The 24,493-nt window shown below is 46.9% G+C and overlaps 2 long non-coding RNA genes and 1 pseudogene across 2 annotated transcripts in view; 1 reads left to right on the plus strand and 2 right to left on the minus strand.

Annotated features, from left to right (window-relative positions):
• Window positions 1-337: 337 nt before the first annotated feature.
• Window positions 338-4,486, minus strand: LOC134738241 (uncharacterized). Its single transcript, XR_010123843.1, has 3 exons — window positions 4,256-4,486; window positions 2,713-2,812; window positions 338-1,188 (listed from the first exon to the last, which is right to left on the minus strand). It is a non-coding gene; the product is annotated as an uncharacterized LOC134738241 (long non-coding RNA).
• A 554-nt stretch (window positions 4,487-5,040) lies between these two features.
• LOC134738240 (uncharacterized) overlaps window positions 5,041-24,493 on the minus strand; it is a 59,981-nt gene continuing 40,528 nt past the window's right edge. Inside the window, exon 4 of the long non-coding RNA XR_010123842.1 lies at window positions 5,041-5,182. This is a non-coding gene — a long non-coding RNA (uncharacterized LOC134738240). The remainder of the gene's footprint in view (window positions 5,183-24,493) is intronic.
• LOC134738294 (Y-box-binding protein 1-like) lies at window positions 6,793-8,138 on the plus strand (annotated as a pseudogene).

A 24,493-nucleotide genomic window follows, 5' to 3' on the forward strand; every position in this document is an offset into this window, starting at 1 on the left:
AATATGCACAATTATCTGCTCAGCTAGACACAGTCCTCACACGATTCTGGTAATAAAGAGTCTTCCATCAGCCACCCAGAGATGGGGCCCAGCTATGAGACCCCGCCTGAGGACAGAGAGAGGCTGTCTGGGAGGGAGGCGCTGAGATCTTTCCAGATAGGTGTCAGGATCTTGACAGCTTTTTAAAAAACCTTTCAGAGAAGTACAGCCTCTCCAGAATAACAAAGTAGATCGCTTGAGGGCCCATAGAGACACAAGTAGGAGAGGGAGTGAGAGGGCTTCTGATTGTCAATGGAATAAAAGTGTTTCTATTCTCTGTTCAGCTCAGGAAAGCATCAACTCCAACAACATTCGTGAAGCCCCTGTCACCTACAAAGCAAAACAATCAGGGGCTGAGAGGGATACAGACTAGGCTCCTTCTACCCTGTACAGCACCCTTGTGCGAAATAGAAAAAGTCACCTCTTTCTCTGGGCCAACCCAGACCCTTGCCAGGGAGCAGTGATCAGGTTACATCAGCTCCCACCAACTCCCCCTCAGCTGGGTGCTCTTGTGCAGTGTCCAACCTAAACAACCATATGCAGCATCCCCAGACACAGAGATGAATATGGCAGGGTCTTCAACTCCCAGAAGCTCATAAACTGGTTGGCAAAGAAATGTGTATAACCGGCCGATGAACAAAAGCAGATTGTGGGAAATGCTAAAACAGAAACGCAAACGGTGGGTCCTGTTGCTAGGAAAGATTCACTCTGACAGGGAAATCTGGGAAGGCTTCTTGAGGAGGTAGAATTTGAGCTGGACCCTGAAATGTTGGCAGACATGAGAGTGGAGAAAGAAGGCACAAGATTTCAAGGTGTCTCCTAGGAAGGGGATGTAGATTGTTGGGGTTGAGAAGACAGCCAGGAGAATGGAAAAGGGGCCTAAAGAAGATGTAGGAGTTAAGAATAAGGGTCAAATTGTGGAGCACTTCGAGTGTCTCATTGAGGTATGTGCCCTTGGAGGGAGCCAGAGAAGGTCAGAGTGGAGAACTCCCTCTCCAGTCTGGCATCCTGGGTCTTTCTCAGAAGCGGGGTTGTCGTGGAAGAGGAATTCACACTGTTGCCTTCCAAAGGTACTTCTAGCTGACGTGTGCAACAGCCAAGGAAGCCCATGAGTCAGGTGTCTGCAGGACCACGTCACGCAGAAGGCAGCTTAAAACATTAGTGCAGACTCATCAACAGGATAAGGAGAGTCTAGAGAGCCCATCCAAGTTTATTTATCAGAGGCAGGCTCAGACAGCCCTGGCCCTACTTACTTGGTGGAGGGGACACACCTGCTCTGCCTGAGGGTCCCAGGAGACATGCACCTTCTACCAAAGGCCAAGAGAAGCAAGCATGTGCTTCAAAATCCAAGAATGCAGCTCAATCTCATGGCATCACCTGGCCCAAGTAATCCTGGTCACTAAGAGCAGGGTCTTTCTGCCTTGGCATTTCTCAATCCCAAATGCCTCAGTACTCCTCATTCTCTGCTCCTACCTTAGACAGGCAAGCATTGCAGAGAAAAAGCTCATAGCCAACTACTTTATCCTCCTGAAAAGTCTCTCCCATGATTTCTCCTACATCTTTGCTACTCAAAGTGTGATCTGCAGACCAGTAGCATCAACATCACCTGGGAGCCTTATGGAAGTGCAGAATCTTGTGCTCTATCCCAGACCAATTGAGCCAGAATCTGCATTTTCACAAACCCCCAGACAATTTGTATATGTTGAACTCTGAGAAGCCTATCTTACACCATATTCTTTCCTGCTCTTCTCATAACACCCTGGCTACTCCTTCTCAGTCTTCCTTGAGGGCATCTTTACCTGCCCCTTTTAATGCTGGGAGGCTCTCTGCTCTCTTCCTTCTTCTTCCGCCCCTCTTCCTGGGTCATCTCAGCGACTACCATGGCTTCAAATATCATCGGCCTCTCATGGACTCCCCAGTTTATATAAACAACACAGACCACTTTTCTGGGTGCCTGACTCATAGATCCAAATAACTATGAGATGGTTCCAACAGACTCTTCAAATTCCACATGCCCCATGCCGAATTCGTCATCTCTCCCCCAGCCCTGCAGCCTCATCTTCTGTGTTCTCCAGGTCACCCCAGGCACCCATCCAGGGACTCATCCCAGCCTTCTGTCTCATCCTTAACCCCTGGGTTATTCTGCTATTAAGTCCTACTTCCTAAACAGTTTTCGATCCTGGCCCCTCCCCCTCCATCCTCACTGCCACTGTAATATAGTCTGAATATTTGTCCCCACCTACATCTCATGTTGAAATGTGATTTCCAGTATTGGAGGTGGGGCCTGATGGGAGGTGATCGTATCGTGGGGATGGTTTAGCACCATCCTCTTGGTACTGTCCTCGTGATAGTGAATCCTCACAAGATCTGGTCATTTAAAAGTGTATGGCACCTCCCCTCCCCACCATGCTCTCTTTCTTGCTTCCATTCTCGCCATGTGATGGGCCTGCTCCTCCTTTGCCTTCTGCCATGCTTAGAAGCTTCGTGAGGCCCCCCCCAGAAACATATGCTGCTGTGCTTCCTGTACAGCCTGCAGAACCATGAGCCAATTAAACCTCTTTTCTTATAAATTACCTAGTCTCAGGTATTTCTCTAGGCAGCCTAGTACACACTGCCTCCCGTCAGGTTGTTATCGTCCCTCTCCCAAGTTCTGCTACAGGCTGACCAACTTACCAGCACCACTATCCTCCAAGCAGCAACTCTGCCATCCGGGCTGAAGGAGGCTCTGCCATCTTGTAGCTACTGGCACTGCAACACACGGTCTCCTTGGTTGCTGCAGGGAAAGTGAATGCTGGAATATCTTGTACCAATGCAGGACACAAACCACTGGAAGAACTAACCACATGTCTCCATCTAACTGCAAGGGGTGAGGGGTGTAGGGAAGGGTGACCCTCCTATGTCGCAGTATGGAGGGAGGGAACAGCTGAATATGGGTGAATACCAGAAACCTCTACCAATTATTCTCCTGTGCTGCTTTATCTCCTCTAGCCCTTATCATCTGATGTACCGCGCATGTGTTTACATACTTCTGTCCTACTTCCCCCAACCTATAGAGAATCTAAGCTTTTTGAGGGCAGATAATTCATTTTGTTTATTGCATTGCTGTATTTCTACAGCAAAAGTAGTATTCTGCAACAGGGTCTGGCACTTAGTAATCACTCAAATATTTGATGAATGGCTTATTAATAAAATGAAAAAATGAATGGTCTGGGCTGTATGTGTTTACTGGGGCAAAGGTAGGGCCAATGTTGAAGGAGGAGCCTGGAAAGTAAGAAGGGGTCATATCACAATAAGGCATTATGAGCCATATAAAGAGGATTTCATTTTATCCTATAGAGGACAGACGGCCGGGCACAGTGGCTCACACCTGTAATCCCAGCACTTCGGGAGGCCGATGCAGGTGAATCACTTGAGCCCAGGAATTCAAGACCAGCCTGGGCAACATGGCAAAACCTTGTCTCTACAAAAAATTAGCCGAGTGTGATGGCCACCTGTAGTCCCAGCTACTTGGGGGACAGGTGGGCGGATAGCTTGAGCCTGGGAGATCAAGGCTGCAGTGAGCCGTGTTTGCACCACTGCACTGCAGCCTGGGGGACAGAGTGAGACCCTGTCTCAAAAAGAAAATTAAAAAACTGCAGAGAACCACTGGAGGGATCTTAAAAAGGAAGTGACATATTCTGGAAGATTACTTAGGACGCAGGTTGGAGGGTGGATTGGAGGGAACCTGCTGAAAGCTGGGAGACCAGCAAGAAGACAACAGCTGCTGGTTTAGAGCTGGATGGTGGAATTTGTGAAGCAGGAGCAACAAGACTTGCTGAGAGATTCAATATGGGGTTTGTGAGGAGTCAAGATGACTTTAAAGGGTTTGGCGTGGGTTACTAGGCTAGGAAGATGGAGTTCCATTTACTCTTCCCCAGGTAAGGGCTGAGGGGTGGGGAAGACCTGGGGGAAGTCCTGTAATGAAGAATTGTTTGGGACATGTGAGCTTTGACATGGCTAATCACATGCCCAGACCTTGCTAAATTGCATGCAGCTCCCTGTATAGATGTTTTTCCTCATCACTGGAATTTTGCACTGTCCCCTGACCCTGGAATAGCATTCTCTCTGTTAACTACTCCTAGCTCTGACCTCAGAAAACAAATCAGAAAGAAAAGAAGCCCAAGAAGATGGGGCATACTTTCCAATTCCCACCTCCCCTGACGGCACCATACTGTACCTGCCCTCACCCCCAGGTGGATGTAGAGGCCTCCAGGGCTGGAGGAGAGGAGTCAGCTGGGTCCCTTGCAGGCCAGGAGCAATGGATAGATAGCTGCTTGGATGGTGGACAGCCTCCAGGCAGGATCAAGGTAGGTACCCTGTCCAAAGGCAGTCATTGCAGCCCACTCTTGTTAGCATATTACTTGCGAAATGCCTCTCTGCCTTCCCTGAGTTCTTGTCCCCAACCGTGGCCTAGTAAGAGTGTTCCTGCCAATCTTGTTTTTATCCTGGCCCAGTTCCTCACGCCTGATATCCCTTCTGTACACCAGCCTTTTCCAGCGTAGTATAGGATTGAAAGTGATACCTCCTGTGCCATCACTCAACACGAGACAGAAGCCCAGCAGCCCTGCTGCCATGTCCTTCTGCATGAGGGAAGAATGCCAGCTAATTTAATCCAGTCCCTGGGAAATCTTCTCTGGCCCCATCAGAAATAACGTGCTGGGAAACAGTCCAAGGCCACTGTCCATCTACAGCCTGACTCCAGCAGTGTGGGTAGGGATGTAGTTAGGTGCATAGTTAGCTGCTCTCCTGCTCCCACCTGCAGCGCTGGGAGGTGATTGAATGTCACCTCATGTATTAACCATGCATGGGAGAGAGCTGTGGGAGCTTCATTACCAACCTGCCCTCCTGTAGCCCCCATCCCTCCATCACAGGCCATCTGGATTGACACCTTGATTGATTACCAAGGACTCCATTGCGTCTGCTGCAGCGTCACCTGACAGAACGGGGAGGGGCTGTGTTGTACCTTACCTGTCAGTCTCTGCTGGGTGTCTCCTCTTGTAGTGCATGGGCACAACACGCTGGCATATTCAGTGGAGCCCTCATTTTATGGCCAGATGTCTCCTGCTAGCGTAGCATCTGCCAACCCACAAACCCACTCCAAGTCCTATAGAAGGGGTTTTGGCAAAAAGAGTTCAAATTCAGCAGTTTTTATCAACCCCCAGAGAAAAGCATCCCTGGGCTGTTTCCAAGGATGGTAAATACCCACATCAATTGGTAAATTATGAAACTCAGCCACAAAATAAAGGGCTGATGGTTTGCAGAGAAATTGGCACAGTTGGAAAAGAAAGAATACTGCCAATGATACAGCATCCTCTTTCCAAGTATTGCTGGTAAAGAAGAAATGACAAGCTGCTGCATCCAAAGCTTTTGAAGGGAGAAGAAAAGAAGTTTCCATCTTGATTTTTGGCATAGAGGGCAGTACCCTTAAGTTTAGCAGCAGAGGAAGAAGAGGAGGGAGGCTAATATTTGTAGAGTTCGTGTTTTGTGTACAGGACCTCATCAAATCTTTGCCACAGTCTCACGAAGCAGTTATTTCTGCACTCATTTGTCAGGTGAGGTAGTAAGCTCAGAGAGGTGACGTAATTTGCCCACAGCCTCACAGCTTGCATATGGCAAACCCAAGCTGTCTAATTCTGAAATCTGACCTCTACTGTTATTACATATCCACCCTCTCCCAGGCACATTTCAGGAAAGTGGGAAACCCAAGCCTTGCTTGAAAGGATCTTAACATATTTAAACAAAATCAGAACAAGAAACTTGAGAGCAAGTGTCATTGAATAAAATTGGTTTGAATTATCTGTACTGCTCTATACTTATTTAAGGGCCCCATGGGGCATTTTATACATTCAAGTATACTTGCATATACTTGAACAGAGATTCTTGAACAAAGATCTGCTATGCACATGAGGAAAACCAAATTCCAAAGAGATGCTCACAAATGGTAAGGGAAACAACTAGACTTGTTTTTACTATGTAGATGTGTTTGTGTTCTGGTGGCATGCAAAGTCCCTCTTCGGCATGTGAATATTAGTTATCAAAATGCACGTTCTTATAAAAGAAACAGTCAGATGGCTTCTGCCCTAGTGGCCGTTGTTCCTAGTTCTCATTCATCAGTCACAGAAGCTGGCAGACTGTACAATCCTGAGGAACTAGTTATATACAATTATGCTTGTTTCAGAATAGTGGGGGGAAAACTGGAAAAACAATGTCACATTTGGGGAATTAAATGCCCATATCATCCATTACTTTTATTAAAAATATTTCTGAGCATCTATCATTCTTAGTTTTAAATAATATGGATTCTACACCTGCTAGAATCTGGGCTGGATGCTTTTTATACACATTGATTTAATCTTTACAACAATAGTACAAAATAAATCATGTAATTCCTAGTGCTATAGGAAACTGAGGCTCGGCAAGTATAAGTAACTTGCCTCAAATTGCACAACTGGAAAGTTCCAGGGCCATCACTCGAACCATATCCGCTGATGTTGGACTAAAGGAATACATGTTAGCACCTCATTAACCCAGTTGACTTGCCTTGGGTGAATTGTAACGTCTATGAACCGCCTCATGTCTATCACAGGACAATTACACCTAGTCAATGCAATGTACTGGGGCTTTATGAGGATTAAACGTGAGCCCATGTGGAATCATATGTGAACACTGAAGTTACACACAGCCCAGGACTCCTGAGCATGTGCTTGAAGAGACATGCAAGGACGCTCATTGGAGCATTGTTTTGTAACCGCGAAAAACTTGAAGCAACCGAAATGTCCATCAGCAGGAGAATGAAGAAAGAAATCATGATGGCTGGGCACGGTGGCTCATGCCTATAATCCCAGCACTTTGGGAGGCTGAGGTGGGCAGATCACTTGGAGTCAGGAGTTCGAGACCAGCCTGGCCAACATGGTAAAACCTCATGTCGAGTTCGATCGGTAGCAGGAGCTGAGAGCAGACCAGAGAGCCCTGAGTAGCCCCACCGCCTCCGCCGGCCTAGTTACCATTACACCCCAGGAAGAGCCGCAGCTGCCGCAGCCCAGCCCCAGTCACCATCACTGCAACCATAAGCAGCGAGGCGGAGACCCAGCAGCCGCCCGCCGTCCCCGCCCTCAGCTCCACCGACACCAAGCCCGGCACTACGGGCAGCGGCACAGGGAACGGTGTCCCGGGCGGACTCACATCGGCGGCGCCTGCCGGCGGGGACAAGAAAGTCATCGCAATGAAGGTTTTGGGCACAGTAAAATGGTTCAATGTAAGGAACAGATATGGTTTCATTAACAGGAATGACACCAAGGAAGATGTATTTGTACCCCAGACTGCCATAAAGAATAACCCCAGGAAGTACCTTCGCAGTGTAGGAGATGGGGAGACTGTGGAGTTTGATGTTGTTGAAGGAGAAAAGCGTGCGGAGGCAGCACATGTTACAGGTCCTGGTGATGTTCCAGTTCAAGACAGTAAATATGCAGCAGACTATAACCATTATATAGACGCTATCCAGTCGTGGGGATCCTCCACGCAATTACCAGCAAAATTACCAGAACAGGGAGAGTGGGGAAAAGAACGAGGGATCGGAGAGTGCTCCCGAAGGCCAGGCCCAACAACGCCGGCCCTACTGCAGGCAAAGGTTCCCACCTGACTCCACGCGGAGACCCCATGGGCCTCGACCACAGTATTCCAACCCTCCTGTGCAGGGAGAAGTGATGGAGGGTGCTGACAACCAGGGTGCAGGAGAACAAGGTAGACCAGTGAGGCGGAATATGTATCGGGGATATAGACTACGGTTCCGCAGGGGCTCTCCTCGCCAAAGACAGCCTAGAGAGGACGGCAATGAAGAAGATAAAGAAAATCAAGGAGGTGACACCCAAGGTCAGCAGCCACTTCAACGTCGGTACCTCTGCAACTTCATTTACCGACGCAGACGCCCAGAAAACCCTAAACCACAAGATGGCAAAGAGACAAAAGCAGCAGATCCACCAGTTGGGAATTCGTCCGCTCCCGAGGCTGAGCAGGGCAGGCTGAGTAAATGCCGGCTTCATTTCTACCAACACACAGTTTAGTCATCCAACAAGAAGAAATATGAAATTCCAGCAATAAGAAATGAACAAAAGATTGGAGCTGAAGACCTAAGGTGCTTGCTTTTTGCCCGTTGACCAGAGAAACAGAACTATCTGCCTTATCTATGCAGCATGAGGTTATTATTTTTACTAAAAACGAAAGACGTCTCTTTTTGGTAATAACAAACGTGTTTTTTTTTTTTTAAAAAAAAAGCCTGGTTTTTCTCAATATGCCTTTAAAGGTTTTTACATTGTTTCATATCTGGTCAAGTTGAGATTTTTTAAGAACTTCATTTTTAATTTGTAATAAAAGTTTACAACTTTTTCAAAAAAGTCAACAAACTGCAAGCGTCTGTTAATAAAGGTCTTAAATAATTTTTAAAAACCCATCTATTAAAAAAATCATGATTCATTCATGCAATGGAATATTATGCAGCAGATGAACTAGATCTTACAAGTATCAATATGGATAAATCTTGAATACAAAATGCTGAGAGAAAAAATTGTGGAATGTGTGAAGTATTTGTACTAGTCTGTTCTCATGCTGCTGTGAAGAAATACCCAAGAATGAGTAATTTATAAGGAAAAGAGGTTTAATTGACTCACAGTTCCGCATGGCTGGGGAGGACTCAGGAAACTTACAATGATGGTGGAAGGCACCTCTTCACAGGGCAGCAGGCGAGAGAATGAGTGCCAATCAAAGGGGGGAGGGGGGCGGGAAGCCCCCTTATAAAACCATCACATCTCGTGAGAACTCACTCACTATCACGAGAACAGCATGGGGGAAACGACCTCCACGATCCAATTACCTCCACCTGGTCCCACCCTTGACATGTGGGGATCATTACAATTCAAGGTGAGATTTGGGTGGGAACACAGAGCCAAATCATATCAGTATTGATGTAAATTTTAAGCACACAAAAATACCATGAATTATTTATTGAATACACACGTACCAGTAAAAGTCCTAAACTCAGATGAAAAATGTACACACCAAGTTAGAATAATCCATACCTCTGAGGAGGAAGAAGGGGGATGGAATCAGGGAAGAATACAAAGGACACTACAACTGTCTCAATAATTTTTTAAATCTAAAACAAATGTAAATGTTAACATTTGTTCAGTCTAGGTGGTGGGTAGCTAGGTGTTGTGTTTTTTTGTATATGTTTAAAATAGTTCATAGAGAAAAGCATCAAGTGGTAAGCAACTGTGAAACATCATTATTGTAGCTATTCTTTATTGTTATTGTCAGGGACCCAGGTGACAGTGCTAACCTGGAGATGGGGACACTCATGTGGGCAAAGCTGCCTGATTTACACTCAAGGCTTTTGTAAGGATTAAATGAGGGAATATCTGCAAAGGCCTTGAGCTGTGTTTGCTTCCTTCCTCTATCCCTGCCTTAATAACTAAATTAATCCCAATAGAGACCACGGGAATTATCTGTGAAAGAAACCATCCCAATACCCAACTAAATGAAATATTTCAATTATCTTAAATGAGATGATGTGTGCACCTGTCCCATATGTGCTGTTCAATAGGTTCAGTAGCGACAACTAGCCAGGTGTGGTGGCTCACGCCTGTAATCCCAGCACTTTGGGAGGCCGAGGTGGGCGTATCACTTGAGGTCAGGAGTTGAGACCAGCCTGGCCAACATGGCAAAACCCCATCTCTACCAAAAATACAAAAATTAGCCAGGCATGGTGACACGTGCCTGTAATCTCAGCTACTCAGGAGGCTGAGGCAGGAGAATTGCTTGAACCTGGGAGGCAGAGGTTGCAGTAAGCCGAGATGGCGCCTCTGCACTCCAGCCTGGGCGACAGAGTGAGACTCTGTCTCAAAAAAAAAAAAAAAGTGACAACTATTGTTCTTCCAGGGAATTAGGCTGGGCCTAAAAGAGGCATGCCATTGGCTGGGTAAAAGGCAGGTCAACTGGAACCTTATCTCACGCACTTAGCTGGCTCTCAACTTCAAGACTCTGAGGCCTCCTTGCCGTACTTGGGATGTAAGAAGGGCAAGCAGAAGACGGTTTGAGGGACTTCATGCCCCTGATTGTTTTAAACCCTCACCTTCCATTCAATGTTTTAAAAAATTGCTTTTGCACCAACCTAATATTTTAGTTAATATAAGCAATGACCATGAAGCTGCTCTGCTGGCAAGTCTGAGGCCACATTGGGGATTTCAGCACAGTGATGGAAGGTAGACAGCTCAGTTATCTGTGGTGATAAGAGACCAGGAGGGGAGGGACACGGAGATCTCCAGAGGCAGGATGTTCAGAGAACAGCAGGTAGGAGCTGAAGGAAGAGTGAAAGGAGGGCTTGCCAGAGGAGTGGACACACGAAGGCAGAACCTGGAGGCATTCTGAATATTCCCCCTCCTGCATGCCATATACTGGCCAGATGTATTGCCAGGTGAATAAAGCACAGGGGTGATATAGATGAGCATTGTCCAATAGAACTCTCTGTGATGATGGAACTGGTCTTTATGTGGTCCAATACGGTGGCCACTAACCACATACAGCTATTGAGCCTTGAAATGTGGCTTGTGTGACTGGGAAATTGAATTTTTGCCTAATTTTAATTAATTGACATTTAAAACGTAAACAGCCACATATAACTACTGGCTCCTGGATTAGATGGCACAGGAGAGGAAACTGACCTAAGAGTTTGATGGAAGGGAAAAGGTTGAGAAAGTTCTGGAACATAAGCCCACTGTCTATAGGGGGTCAGCCTTGATCAGGCACCACCATGAGGGTTTTCTAAGCAGCTCTGGGCATCTGAGGCCAGGAGGGGAAATTCCAAAGGAAGGAAGGTGACTAAGAAGCATGACAGCCTTGCCAGCCCAAGTTTGTCTAGAAACAACCCTCTTTATTTAGCATCTGGAATTTGACCAGGCAGATGTAGTTCCAGGGTGTGAAACGCACCTCCAAACTCTGTGCAAGCTCTGGGAGGTACATTGCAGTGCAGGAAGCAATGTGACGTGACAGTGAGCATTCTTCAATGTCAGCCCATTCTGTCTATATCATGTGGTCCCACAAGCTGGGAGAATTGCTGCTCATTCCGTTGTTTCCCTTGGTCCCTGCGTGTACCTCTCAGAGAGCATCCACTCTGTGATTTCAACCCCTTCCTCCCTCCCTCCCTCCCTCCTTCCTTCCTTCCTTTTCTTTTTTTTTTAAAAAAAAGTTTTGATGCAATGAGATAGAACTGATGCACAGGTCCTAAATTTGGGGCTGTGGGTTCTACATCCCAGCAACTGCCTCTGTCAATTGATGTGTCTGTCATCTTTGCCTAAGGTTTGTGACTGTAGCTATAGGAGCCATTCGTGTTGTTGTTGTTTTCTTCTTAGACCTATACAGGGTGTAATCTGTAGGGCATCATTGAAATCAACTTGTCCAAATCCTATATGTTATATACGGAAGGACAGAAAACCCAGAGAGCTAAGAGGCTCACTCCAGCTCACCTGCCCTTGAATTAGTGGAAGGTAAGGAATTAGAACCCGCAGATGACACACCCAACCCTCCCTATCCAGGAACCACCCCTTCTTGCCTAGAATGAATCCTCCATTTTTGTCAGCTCCTCACGTGTTTCCACTGCAAAGGTGTTCTTCACCCTGCCTTCAGGGATGCAGCGTAAATCCTTAGATTTCCTAACATAGTCTTCCCTCTTCATTCACCCCCCTGGGCTCCAGTGGAAATTAGGCCAAAGAAGAACCACCTTCCCCTCCTGCCCTAACTCACTGTCTCCTACAACACTGATATCTAGGATAGTCCTCTCAATCTTTAATGTGCATAAGAATCTCCCTGGGATCTTGTTAAAATGCAGATGCAGACAGTAGGTCTGGCTTGAGGCCTGACATTCTGCACTTCTAACAAGACCCCAGGTGATGCTGAGGCTGCTTTGAGGAGCAAGACTCACGCTTTGGTCCTAAAGGGCTAGAGCTGAAAGGAGCTGCTAGAGGTCAGGTGCTCCAGAAGTAGCACGAAGCCAGCAATTCCTATAGACGGGGCCCCAGAGGAACCAGTAAGATAGTCGAGGAAGCAGAATGAGGTAGAAAGGAAGCTAAGCAAAGAGCTGGCTTCAGCTAAAATCTAACCTCGGCCTGATCCACAGGTTGCTCTGGGACATAAGTGACGCCACAAAGCTGTTCCAGTAACAGCTGAGGCAAAGAAGCTAGGTTTTTGCTTCCAGTATCAGGCAGTCATTAGCTGTGAGCTGCCCCTGGGAGAAGGACATTGCCCTCCCTGGATAACCTCCAGGCATTTTCAGGGTTGGCAGCTCCCATTTGGTAAAGGGCAAGCCTCCAAAGAAGTAAACAACCACCAGCCAACAGCATGCAACAGTCACAGCAGCTGGGGGCAGGTGTCCCCGCGGTAGAGAGGATCCAGGCAGGCCCCCAACAGAATCTAGCATGAGGGCCTGAAACTCATGCAGGCCGTCTGCCCGGCCCCACTTATGCATCGCAGAGATTTTAACTTTGAAAGCTATGCATATGTACATGAAAAAACAGAATTAGAAACACCAACACAAAACTTTACAATGGTGATCTCAGCTTGACTTTCTTGTCTTTTTCCACAACTTTCAAATTTGCTACAATTAACATACATTCTTTTTGTTGTTGTTGAGATGGGGTCTCATTCTGAGGCCCAGGCTGAGTGCAGCGGCGCAATCGCAGCTCACTGCAGCCTTGACCTTCCTGGCTCAAGCGATCCTCCTGAGTAGGCGTGCGCTACCACGCCTGGCTAATTTTTGTATTTTTTTTTTTTTTGTAGAGACAGAGTTTTCCCATGCTGCCCAGGCTGGTCTTGAACTCCTGGGCTCAAGTGATCCACCTACCTTGGCCTCCCAAAGTGCTAGGATTATAGGCATGAGCCACCGTGCCTGGCCAACATGTATTAATATAAACCAATCAAAGTAAATTCACTGATAGCCCAGCTCAGAATCTTAGAAATATTTTTATTTAGTAACTTTTTATTGAGTGCCTGTTATTACCATTTACAATCCTATGTGATTCCGATCAACCTTCCCAGTGCAATACTAATGACAGGGCACACATCTGAAGTGCAATTTGTAGCAAAGAGAAATTATAGACTGTTTAGTATGGTTTTAGGTTTGAATCTATTTTTTTTCCAAGTCTTTGAAAATTGCTTATCTACATAGCCCTTTAACTGGAACAGCCCATTCGTCAACCCCTGATTTAGTGATGTGAAATGCTGTGCCCCACACAGGTCTTGGCAAAAGGGCTAACAGAACTCAGGCCCCTGACTCCTGTTGGTTCTCAAAGACCACACAGCCTGTTGGTGCCCCATGAGCAATTTCTATGGACTTCCTTCTTTGTTTGCCCTGCCTAATTAAGCAATCGAGTTAATTGAGATTAATGGCTTGCTTAATAGGGATTAATAACTTGCCAAAAATGCCCCAGGTTTGGGAACTTAACAGCAGCAGTACTGCTCATTGTAAAAGCTGGTGATGTGGTGGCCAAGCAGAGCCCAGACCCTCGGGCCTCTCTGCTCACTTTTCAGAGGGTGCCTCAGGCCTTCAGGAAGAGATGGGATACTGGGGGGAAGGGGGGAGGGGGGAGGTAAAGCTGCCACATTAGCTTGACCTTCAAAGGCCCTAGAGCTCCTGCCCAGCCACAGAGGCCTCCATTGCTGAGCCAGGCACCAAACCCAATGCACAGGCATAGTCCCAGCTCTGTAGGCCTGGGCTCCTGGGCTCCTGGTGAGCCCTAAGGTGCCTTCCAGTTCCAACAGTCTCTGGGTCTCTGGGTTCTCAATCCTGGTTTCCTCTTAGAATCTCCTGGAGGGAGCTTTTTTAAAAATGCTGATTCCCCAGCCCTACCCAGAGTTTCTGATTTAATTGGTCTGGAAAGAGGGGAGATTGTTTTTATAAAAGTTCCCCAGGTGAGTCTTATGTGCAGACATTGACAATGAGATTGAGGAGTTTTTTTAAAGCCCAGTCCTTTTGGTGATAAGAGTGAAAGAAAGTGGAAGGAAGGGGCCAGGCGTCGTGGCTCATGCCTGTAATCCCAGCACTTTGGGAGGCTGAGGTGGGAGGATCACCTGAAATCAGGAGTTCAAGACCAGCCTGGCCAACATGGAGAAACCCTGTTTCTACTAAAAATACAAAAAATTAGCCAGGCATCGTGGTGCATACCTGTAATCCCAGCTACTCAGGAGGCTGAGGCAGAGAATTGCTTGAACCTGGGAGATGGAGTTTGCAGTGAGCCGAGATCATGCCACTGTACTCCAGCCTGGACGACAGAGCAAGACTCCGTCTCAAAAAAAAAAAAAAAAAAGAAAGTGGAAGGAAAGAAAGAAGGGAAGGAGGGAAGAATGGAACCAGAGCCACTGATACCAAGGGGTTTCTCAGATTGAGGGGAAGAGGGAGGGGAAGAGGGAGGGGAAACAGGACAAGCGCAGCAAGAAGGAAGACAGTCCACACCAAATAGCAGCTGACTTTCTCTTGCTGTCTGTAGGCTATGGAAGGTCACAGTTGTTTCTTCTCATTCCCAGTGGAGAAAGAATCAATGGCTTGAATTTTCTGCCCAAGGAGTTGTTTTTTATCTTGGCTGATGCCCTTGAGTCTCTCAGTAGAGCCTCACAGAGGTGGGGACATTTGTCTCCTGCAGACTGCAGCCGGCCTGCACACCTCAATGCACACCTGGAAGGCTACCCCTTTGGCTTGGGGCCTCCCCTCCCGAGGTGGAGGGTTCTCTCCCTTCCCTTCTCTCAGCTGCTCAGCCTGCAGGTCTGAAGTGGGCACAAGGGCCAGACCCCAGCGGGTGCTGGACGGGCCAGCCTCGTGATGACTCCGGTTTTACAAGACCCTGGCCTTCTCCTCCTCTTCCCTCCCCACAAATGTCAAAGGCTTCACAAAACAAACATGTAGCTCTGGGGTCAGAGAACTTTGGCAAGAAGTTCTGGGCCCTCCTAGGTTGGGGACTGTGCTTGCAGGATTGAGCAGAACAGGAAAGGCCATCTAGATCGCCACTGGAAAGAGCAAAGAGCTATCCACTAAGGGAAAGGAGAGAAGGGAGAGAAGTTCCCGGAGAGTGTGGGGGGATTTTGAGAGGGGGCAATGGCAGATCTTGGAGCAGCTGCCCTACTCCGATGTTGGGGAGTGGGAGCAGCTACATGGTGACACAGAATTCTAAACATTTTGCTATGCTTGATGGATATATATAATCCCCTTAGATGTTTTTCAAAAGACAACAAACTATTCAAATTGCTTTTCAATTATGTTTGGATGTAGCTCTGTTGTTACTTCTGAATGCAACACCTTGTGAATGAAAGCTACAGTGCAAACCCAGAGGCCTCGATTTATCTGAGACAAAATTATCTACCGCCAAGGCGCATGGGAGGATTGAATTGATGATGTATCTGCAAATGCCCAGTGGCACGATGCTTGGCACAAGACAGGCAGGTGTTCACTAAGTCCAGGATCTCACCACCTCCTCCCACCTCCATCCTTCCATCCACTGGTCCCAGAGAGCCATGCTTTAGCCTAACTGAACAGCACAGGCCATGTCTGTTTAAGGGGTAACTCTCACAGTGGGCATTTCAGGCCCTGGAAGCTGCTGGAGGTTTTTTGGGCAGCTGTCTCCTCCTAGAAAATGGCTTTGCGGTCAGTTCTGACCTGGTGTGGGGAGTACACTCACACCTATCAGACATCTTAGCAGAGGCTTAGGAGCAATTTACTCTGGGCGCCAACATTCCCTGGCAAGGTCAGATTCCTGATGCCCCTTTGGGGGTGTGGTCCTGCCGGTGACCTCTGTAGCTGTCCATCCGTCACCCCACACCCCTGTCCCTCACTGACTGCTCTGGCTTTCCTACCAGGACTAGCTCTGGCCGAGCCCACAGGACTGGTGTTGCAGGGAGGAAGTGGTGAGCTACCAGGAGACACTCCAGAAACAGTGTCTGTAATTGGCCTAGAGAGAGTGGCTGTCCAGATGCAGGCAATTTTGACTTTGATGTGAGCAGAATTACAAAGAATCATAAAAAGAGCCTATGATTTGGGCTGAAACCGTGCCACGGCAGTTGAGTCCCAGCCCTGCACACAGCTGCCTTCCACTTCTGCCTGGAAGTCAGCCCTCCCGGCAGCCGCCCTCTGCCCTCTGCCTGGCCAGCCCCTGCTCCTGTTCACAGTTGCACTCAATGCCGCTTCTCCAGGAGTTGGGGCCCCGACTTGTCCTTGCTTACAGCACCCATCCCCTCCCTCAACACACCTACCACCCTTTCAGTTAAATTGCTTCGGGTGACTCCTCCCCTCCCCGGTCCCCATCAGACTGAAGAACACAAAGGCAGGGGCTGCAGCTGTCGTGTGGTGTTCACCCCTGTGTTCCAGAGCTGGCCGGGGCCGGCACGTGGTGAGCCCTCGGAGCACCTGTGTTACATGGATGAATGAAGGAAGGAAAAACGGCTGGTTTTTTAGTGGGGCTTCTTGTGTAACACCAGGAATCTAGGTGTGGGAAACCTTCTTACCAGAGGAGGATCCAATTTTCGTGAACCCCGAACCTGATTAATTTGGGGGCCCCTTTGAAGAAAAAAATATAAAAAATAATAATTATACTACAAATTTTACAAAAACCCATGACATAGAAGGACATATCTAGGCCACTTCCAGGACTTAAAGAGACTGTACAGCGTATGTGTCATTACTCCATCCTCGGGCTCCAGGTGAGGGCAGCCCAGCATGACTCTCAGGATGCTTCTGCCAATGGCACTGCTTTAGAGCGAAAGACACCAGCAAAGAGAACTCCTAACCCACAAGCTCTCTCCCCTCTAGCTTCCCTTTCCTGAGCCACGGCCCAGTCAGTTAATTTGGGCTCTGAAGGGTGACAGGTTTGGGGATAAAAGACAAAAACCCATGGAGTCATGGGGCCCTAAGCATCCCACCAAACCTCATCTACCTACAGTCACTGCTGCCTGACATCCATTATGAGGAACAGTGATTTCTGCACAGGCTTTAGGCCTAGCTCAGGGCTCAGCTCAGTGCTTAGAGCTCTCCTCTGCAGATCTCTGGAGAAATCTTTCTCTTTCTCTGGGCAGCTCTCTCTCCTCTAGTGCTCTGCCGTGTGAATTCTAGCCACCTTGACCTCTCTGAATTCTCAACGCCGTTTTCTCAATTCAGGGAGCCCCCAGCTCTGTTTGGATTCCCCCACTGCACTGTGGCCTGCACACTCCCTCCAGACAGCAAGCTGGGATGCCTCGTTTGTGTCCCTTCTCAGGGTTTGCTGTCCTGAGCCTGTTATTTTTAATATTTTACCTGTTTTTTTTTTCTTAGTTCTTTAAGGTGGGAGAGGGTAATTCGGTTACTGTTGTTCCATTTTGGCCGATAGGAGACATCTAGTTCACCCATATTCAGGAAATTGTCTGCCAAATACAGGTCTAGAGAAGAGAGTTTGCAAGTCAGTCATTCTTTTGATTAAAAGTGGTGTTCCAAAGAGAAGAGGCCAGTTCAGTTTTCACACCTTGAACAGTCACACACTTGCTTTTGCTCTAGAGCACCGCTGCAGCTCCCCCCGAAGCTTTCTGCATCGGTCCCTTCTGTCACATGGTGGTAGCAAGACTCCTGCTCCAGGGCTGAGATTCCATACAATTATTTTACCATTTCATCAAGGACATTCTTCACCCATATTGCCTTTTTTTTTTTTTTCTTGTGCGTGCATAGCAGCGGAGAAGAACAAGACCGCTAGTACCTTTGAGGGCTGTCTTTGATTCATGCTAAGGCACCAGCTGTTTTATACGCCCCTTTTTTGCTTTTGCACCACTGGAGAGCAAGTGTCCACACAGCACGGTATTGTTATGAAAATAATTTTGACCTCTCAGCCCTCTGAGTCTCAGGACTGCCCAAGGGTCTGTGGAACAGAAGGTGAGTGCCACTTAGTTGGGCTACCATGAGTAACCCCCAGACTGCTGGCGATCTTCCTGCCTTGGCCTCCCAAAGCAATGGGATTATAGGCGAGAGCCACCATGCCCAGCCCCTCTGTGTCATCCTTAATGCGCAACAGCTGGGTCCTGTGTACCGAGGCAGGGCCTGTCTTTGGGAAAACAACTCAAAATTACCCCTTTCTTTTATGTGTGTGTGTTTTTTTTTTCTTTGTTTATTGGGTTTTAAAAAAAATTACTAAGTAATTCATTCTGGGAAGTAATAAATGCATTTATTTTCTTCTCTGCATTTTAATTTCCTCTCTGGATTCGAAAAAAATAAAAAAAATTTAAAGTATGTTCTGAGAGCTGGTAACTATTTTCCCACTCTTACTGGAGAAAGAATAATCCCATGCAAAGTTTTACACATATCAGGTCCTTTTTGGAGTGGAGCTGTGTGTATATGGAATGAATGAATAAATCCAGACTCTCATTTAATTAATGTTCCAGAAGCTACTAAGGGTACTTGCAAAGAGTCCTTTATCATAGTTGAGCTGAGAAGGGTAGTGGGGACAGGTGTGGCTACTGTACCACCATTTCAAAGATGATCAAATGAAGATCGTCTTTGCAATCAGTGCTACTTGCTACAATCCTCTCTGCTTCTAGTGACTCTTTATGTCAGTAGCAATACCTGGAGTACAGGGAAACCACTAGAAAGCCAGATTGTGTCTTTTGACCTTCTACCCAATTCTGTCTACTTCTCTACATTTTTCTTTTCTTTTTATTTTTTTTGAGACAGAATCTCACTCTGTCACCAGACTAGAGTGCAGTGGCGCGATCTCAGCCCACTGCAACCTCTGCCTCCCGGGTTCAAGTGATTCTCCTGCCTCAGCCTCCTGAGTAGCTGGGACTATAGGCACATGTCACCACACCCAGCTAATTTGTTTTGTATTTTTAGTAGAGACGGGGTTTCACCATGTTGGCCAGGATGGTCTCGATCTCTTGACCTCGTGATCCGCCCGCCTCAGCCTCCCAAAGTGCTGGGATTACAGGCGTGAGCCACCGCGCCCGGCCTACATTTTTCTGTTAGTGACATGGATGCTCCCTGGAGCCACTGGAAGGAAAAGCACTATCCCAGCCTCTTTGTGCTCCCACATAGCAGTGCTGAGGTTGGCGTGATGCAGGCTAAGAAAGTGGGTGCTTCCATCACATAGACCTAGATTTAAATTCTGCCTCCACCACTTCCTTGCTGAGTGCCCTTGAGAAAGTTACTTAACCTCTTTGTGCCTTAATTGCCCACCTAGAAAAGGTATAATAATAGTACCTCACTCACTGGGATGTTATGAGAAGTATATACAATAATGTAGGTAAAGTGCATAGCTTGGTGCCTGCACACTAAACTTGGGGCTAAGTTATTATTATTGTTAATAATAATGATACCAGGCTTCTGGTAATTCTCTAGAATAGAGGTCAGAAAATTGCTGCTGTATACCAAATCCAGCCCTTGGTCTGCTTTTATATGGCCACTGAGCTAAGAGTGGTTGTTATGTATTTTTAAAATTTATTTATTTATTTTGGTTGTTACATTTTTAAAGGGTTGTAGAAAGAAGGAGAAGGAGGAGGACAGGGAAAGACCATATTTACTATCTAGACCTTTACAGAAAAACTTTGCCAGCCTTTGCTCTAGAAGCCCAAAATGAGGAGTGTCACAGGTTACTGACACTCCACCACCACCACCGCCAATATCCTCTCAAATTCGCCTAAGTGTGATGTTTCCATGAAAGAACAAACAATTAAATCAATGTGGGTACCTCTGCTGGGCAACTTTCACTAAATGCCCAGGTCTGGGTGGTCTTTCCCCCATGAGCTTCTCCAACTTGTGCTATCCTGGGCACTTTCTCCTTTCCCCCCAAAACAGACATTGCCCCCTGTGGACAGGGACCATCTCTTAGACCTCTGTGCCCTTGCCACATGGTGCTGAAAGACTCTGTATAGAATGGTCAGATTGATGATTTAGCAACCACTCAAAGTCTGCCCACTTTTCTGAGCCTTCTGAATATTTAAAATCTCTGTGTGTGGCAGGCAAACAGCAGTTAGATCCAAGTGTTGATCTGTGGGGCCTTGAAGGTGGTGTGTCAGTACCACATGCTTTGTTGATCTCTAAGGAATGCTTGTGCCCAACCCCTACAGAACAGCTGATGCCCTGAACTGACTTTACCCTAGGATATCCCCATGGCCCAGCCTGCCTCTGAGCACCTTCCCTGTTCATCAGAAGCAGACCTAGATGGCAGCCCTTCCAAAAAGTGGGGGAAGGCTGGGGTGTCCTGGAGGGGAAACAACCAAGGGAAATCTGGACCATGAAAGTCAGCAAGTGCTTAGACACCTGCTGTCCCTGATTGTCACTGTGAATGGATGACCATGGGTTGAGGGCTTTCAACTCAATCCAGAATCAGTGAGTGGCCACTGGTTCTGCAAACACAGGCAAAATCATGATAAATGATTTATTAATATGACATTATAATACATGACAAAGTGATAAGACCTGTTTCTAGGCTTGGTGGCCATCGTGTGTGTGTCCAGCACTGAGCTGCAAGCATGTCACATGCATTACTTCATTCAGTCCTCACAACTGCTCTTAGAAGCATTTATTGCCGATTTACAGGCTAGAAAACTGAGGCTCAGAGAATTCCTCCGGCTTATGGCTACATAGCTGATTCAAGGCAGACGCAGAATTTGCAACCAAGTCTGTATGACCTCAAAGCTGGTTCTGAGATCACCTGTGTAGGAGACACCTTGCTAAGTGCTGAGGAGGCCTGAGAAGAGATAAAGGCCCCACCCAGAATAGCTTACACTGGGTCACAAAGACAAGGTGCACAGGGAGCCATAGGTCAGGGTAGCCCTGTCACCAGGGAGGAGGTGGGCCTGACTCTCTGCAGGCCTGCAGGCCAGCCAGTCCTGCTGGGGAGGGGCCCAGAGCAGGAAAGCAGGCAGTATAACCTGAAACCACCCTGAACCTAGGCTGCTCAGACCTGGGCTGGTGCCAGAAATGAACCCCTTTCCCCAGGCCAGCTAGAGTGGTATTGAAAGGGCTTGGCCCACGGCTCGGGGCTCAGGCTCAACCTACCTCTCTGGTTTTGTAACAGTGAACTTCTTTGCTGCCCTAGCCTCTCCTAAACCTCCCTTATCCCTGCCCAGCTGTCTGGACAAGGGCCCCTGCCTTGTTAGGTGTGCAAGGCCCTTCCTCCTGCCTTACCCAATTATCTCCTACTGAAAGACGCAGCAACCCAGGCATGACAGCCCAGAACCAATGCATGTGGCATTGGCCCAGGGATCCCTTCCTGCTCTTCCTGAGCCTGAACACTGAAAAGTAAAAGAAAAAGCAATCCATAAACATCCCCTGGAGGGCAAGAGAGAAAATGATTTATCTTCCAATCCTTGCCCAGTGGCAATTATCATATTATTGTTGCCATTATAATTGGCTATCTTTGAGGTCTCCCAAGCTTTCTTGAAGGGCTTTCCTTTGCCTTTCCTGACTCCATTCCCTTCCACCTTTCTCTGTGGCAGGGCCTCTTTGGATCTACCACTCCCTCCCTGCTTGTCCTCTCCCCACTGCCCCAGGCCTCAAAAGATGTCTGCCCTTGACTCATTCTATCAGGGCCTAAGGAGTCCCAGAGAATGAAAGGGGACTTTTCTCTTTTTCTGAGATGGAGTCTTGCCCTGTCGCCCAGGCTGGAGTGCAGTGGCATGATCTCTGCTCACTGCAACCTCTGCCTCCCGGGTTCAAGCGATTCTCCTGCTTCAGCCTCCCAAGTAGCAAGGATTACAGGCACCCGCCACAACGCCCAGCTATTCTAACAGATGGATAGGTCTGTGAGTTAACCAGATAAACAAGTCCATGCTGACATGTGAGTGAAGCAGGCAGGTTCATGCATGGCCTCTCACATGCGGTAGTGGGGGAGACAAAGACCTTACTTCAATACATATTTATCAAACAACTACTTAGTGTAAGATATTGTGGGAGACTTCGTCAATGTCCCCCAAAACTGAGAAAGCTACTTGAGAAAGAGGCTGGAAGAGGCACCTCTGGGCCTAGTTCTCATGCTGGTCTTTGACATTTTTCGTGTTTCAACCATTAGACCTAACTCTTTCCTAGCATCAGGTAAATAAAAGTAAAAGGATGACAGAGGTGAGAACAAAGAGAGTTCAAGCTTTGCATGAAAACAGAGCTGCAACACTGAGCTGTGGCTTTGCCATGCTTTCCTTTCCAGCATCAAGACTTGTGGGGAGAGAGTGTGGAAGTGCCCAACTCTTAGTTGCAGAGCTAGGGAAGACCAGGGAGGGATTATAAAAAGCCCAACCAGAGACTCTGCCCACAGATTCAGATGAGAGCCTGTACTTTGTTTTCCATAGTAGACAACTGGAAATGGGGTTGCAGGCCCACTCTCTTCTTAATCCCACAGGTCTCCCTGGAAAGCCACACGCTCCAGAGCAGTTTCGAACCAGGAAAGAGAAAAGCCTGGAGAATTACACCAGTGTAACTAGAGATTCTTCTTATCCATCAATATGTGAAAATGTGAGCTCCCTTAGGAATGACTCGGTCCTGTGCCCCGATCAACTTTATCTTTTCATTTCTGTGTGGCCACAGCAGGACTTGGTTTCCTGTCCTGGAAGAGGACCTTGAGCTCACTCTGCTTCCTACAGTCCCTCCCAATCTCTCTCCTGAAATTTCTGGGAAGAGGCTCAGGGCAGAAGCCAGAGACATAGAAGATGTACTACAATGTGGCTGGAGCCCAGAAACATACTGTGTGCATGAAGGTCCCTGAGATCTGGTCTACGCGGTCAGTGTTCAGCCTCTGCATTCCCCAGTGGGCTCTGGGATATATACACCTCACCAAAGTGGGCTGCAGAAGGGCCACGGGAGAGTGGCCCCCTTATACTGCCACTTGCAGATAGTAAGTTTCCTTCTTTCCCTCCCTTTTCCAAAAATCATTCTACAATGAAAAACATTTTTTCCTAATTACGTAAATAATACATAAGCTCTATATTTTTTAATATAAAAACCTCAAGGGAAATAAAAAGTCATCTGAGATCCCATACACTGAGTTGTCACCATCAATAATTCAATGACCATCATTTCATCTATGATTATATGCATCTACGTACAGACACACACATACATAACATAAAACGGATGTCACTCAAGTTGCTTAATCAGGGACACTTTAACAGTCTGTTGTGTTTGGTTTGGTTTGACTTGGTCTGATCTGGACAGGACTAGTTGGTCTGATCTGGTGTAGTTTTGTTTGATCTGATCTGGTCTGCTCTGGTCAGGTCTAGTTTGATCTGGTCTGATCTCGTTTGGTCTGGTCTGGTTTGGCTTGGTTGGCCTCACTTCCCCATCTCCCTCCTCGGCATGTATCCTCCAGTACCTTTCTTCATGCTCATTCAAACATGGGAGCATAGTTTATGTTACAAACATGGGACTTTGCTACACAAATTTCTCTGCACCTTACCTTCCTAATTTCACAATGCATCCTGGAAATCCCTTTGAGTCAGGTAGTATCGATCTGACTCATTCTATTTAATGACTGCCCAATATTCCATGGTATGCGTCCCCTCTACTCATTCTGCCATTTGTCCACTGAGAGGCTGTCACCTGAGTTCCCATGTCTAGCCACTACACACGTTTCAGCCAATGCCAGTGTGCTGCACACACCTCCAAGGACAGCATTCACATACCTGTGCTACCAACTCTAGAATATTTGGGTTTTCTAGATGCAATTATAGCATTGGCCAAAAGGGCAATTTTATCTCTTCTTTTCCAAAATTTTATACAAGTTGAGTATCCCTTATCCAAAATGCTTGGCACCAGAAGTGTTTCAGATTTCAGACTTTTTTATATTTTGGAATATTTGCATATATATAAGAGATATCTTGGTGATGGAACTCAAATCTAAACATGAAATTCATTTATGTTTCATACACACCTTATATACATAGCCTAAAAATAATTGTATATAATATCTTAAATAATTTTATGCATGAAATAAAATTTGTGTTAAGTACTTTTGTGTGGAATCCTCCACTTGTGGCGACATGTCAGTGCTCAACAATTTTCAGACTTTGGGACATTTCAGATTTCAGGTTTTGGGATGAGGGAAGCTCAATCTGTACAAATTATTCCACTTTCTTATCTTATAGAACCTGTTAGCACCTCCAAAATGATGTTGAATAATAATGGAGATAGGGGATACCCTTGCCTTGCTTCAGATTTAAATGAAAATGTTTTAATGTATCACCATTAGTAATATTTGGTGTTGGTTTTTGACAAATAATATTTATCATATTTAGCTATTTCCTTCTATTCTTCTTCAGAATTTTATTCTTCTGCTGAATTTTATTGGATGTATTATCAATCTTTATAAATCTGAGCACATGTTCTCCTCCTTTAAATCTGTTGATGAGCTCCCTCTCCCTCTCCCTCTCCCTCTCCCTC

This window comes from Pongo pygmaeus, chromosome 16 (assembly GCF_028885625.2).
Source record: "Pongo pygmaeus isolate AG05252 chromosome 16, NHGRI_mPonPyg2-v2.0_pri, whole genome shotgun sequence".
Classification (NCBI taxonomy): Eukaryota; Metazoa; Chordata; class Mammalia; order Primates; family Hominidae; genus Pongo; species Pongo pygmaeus.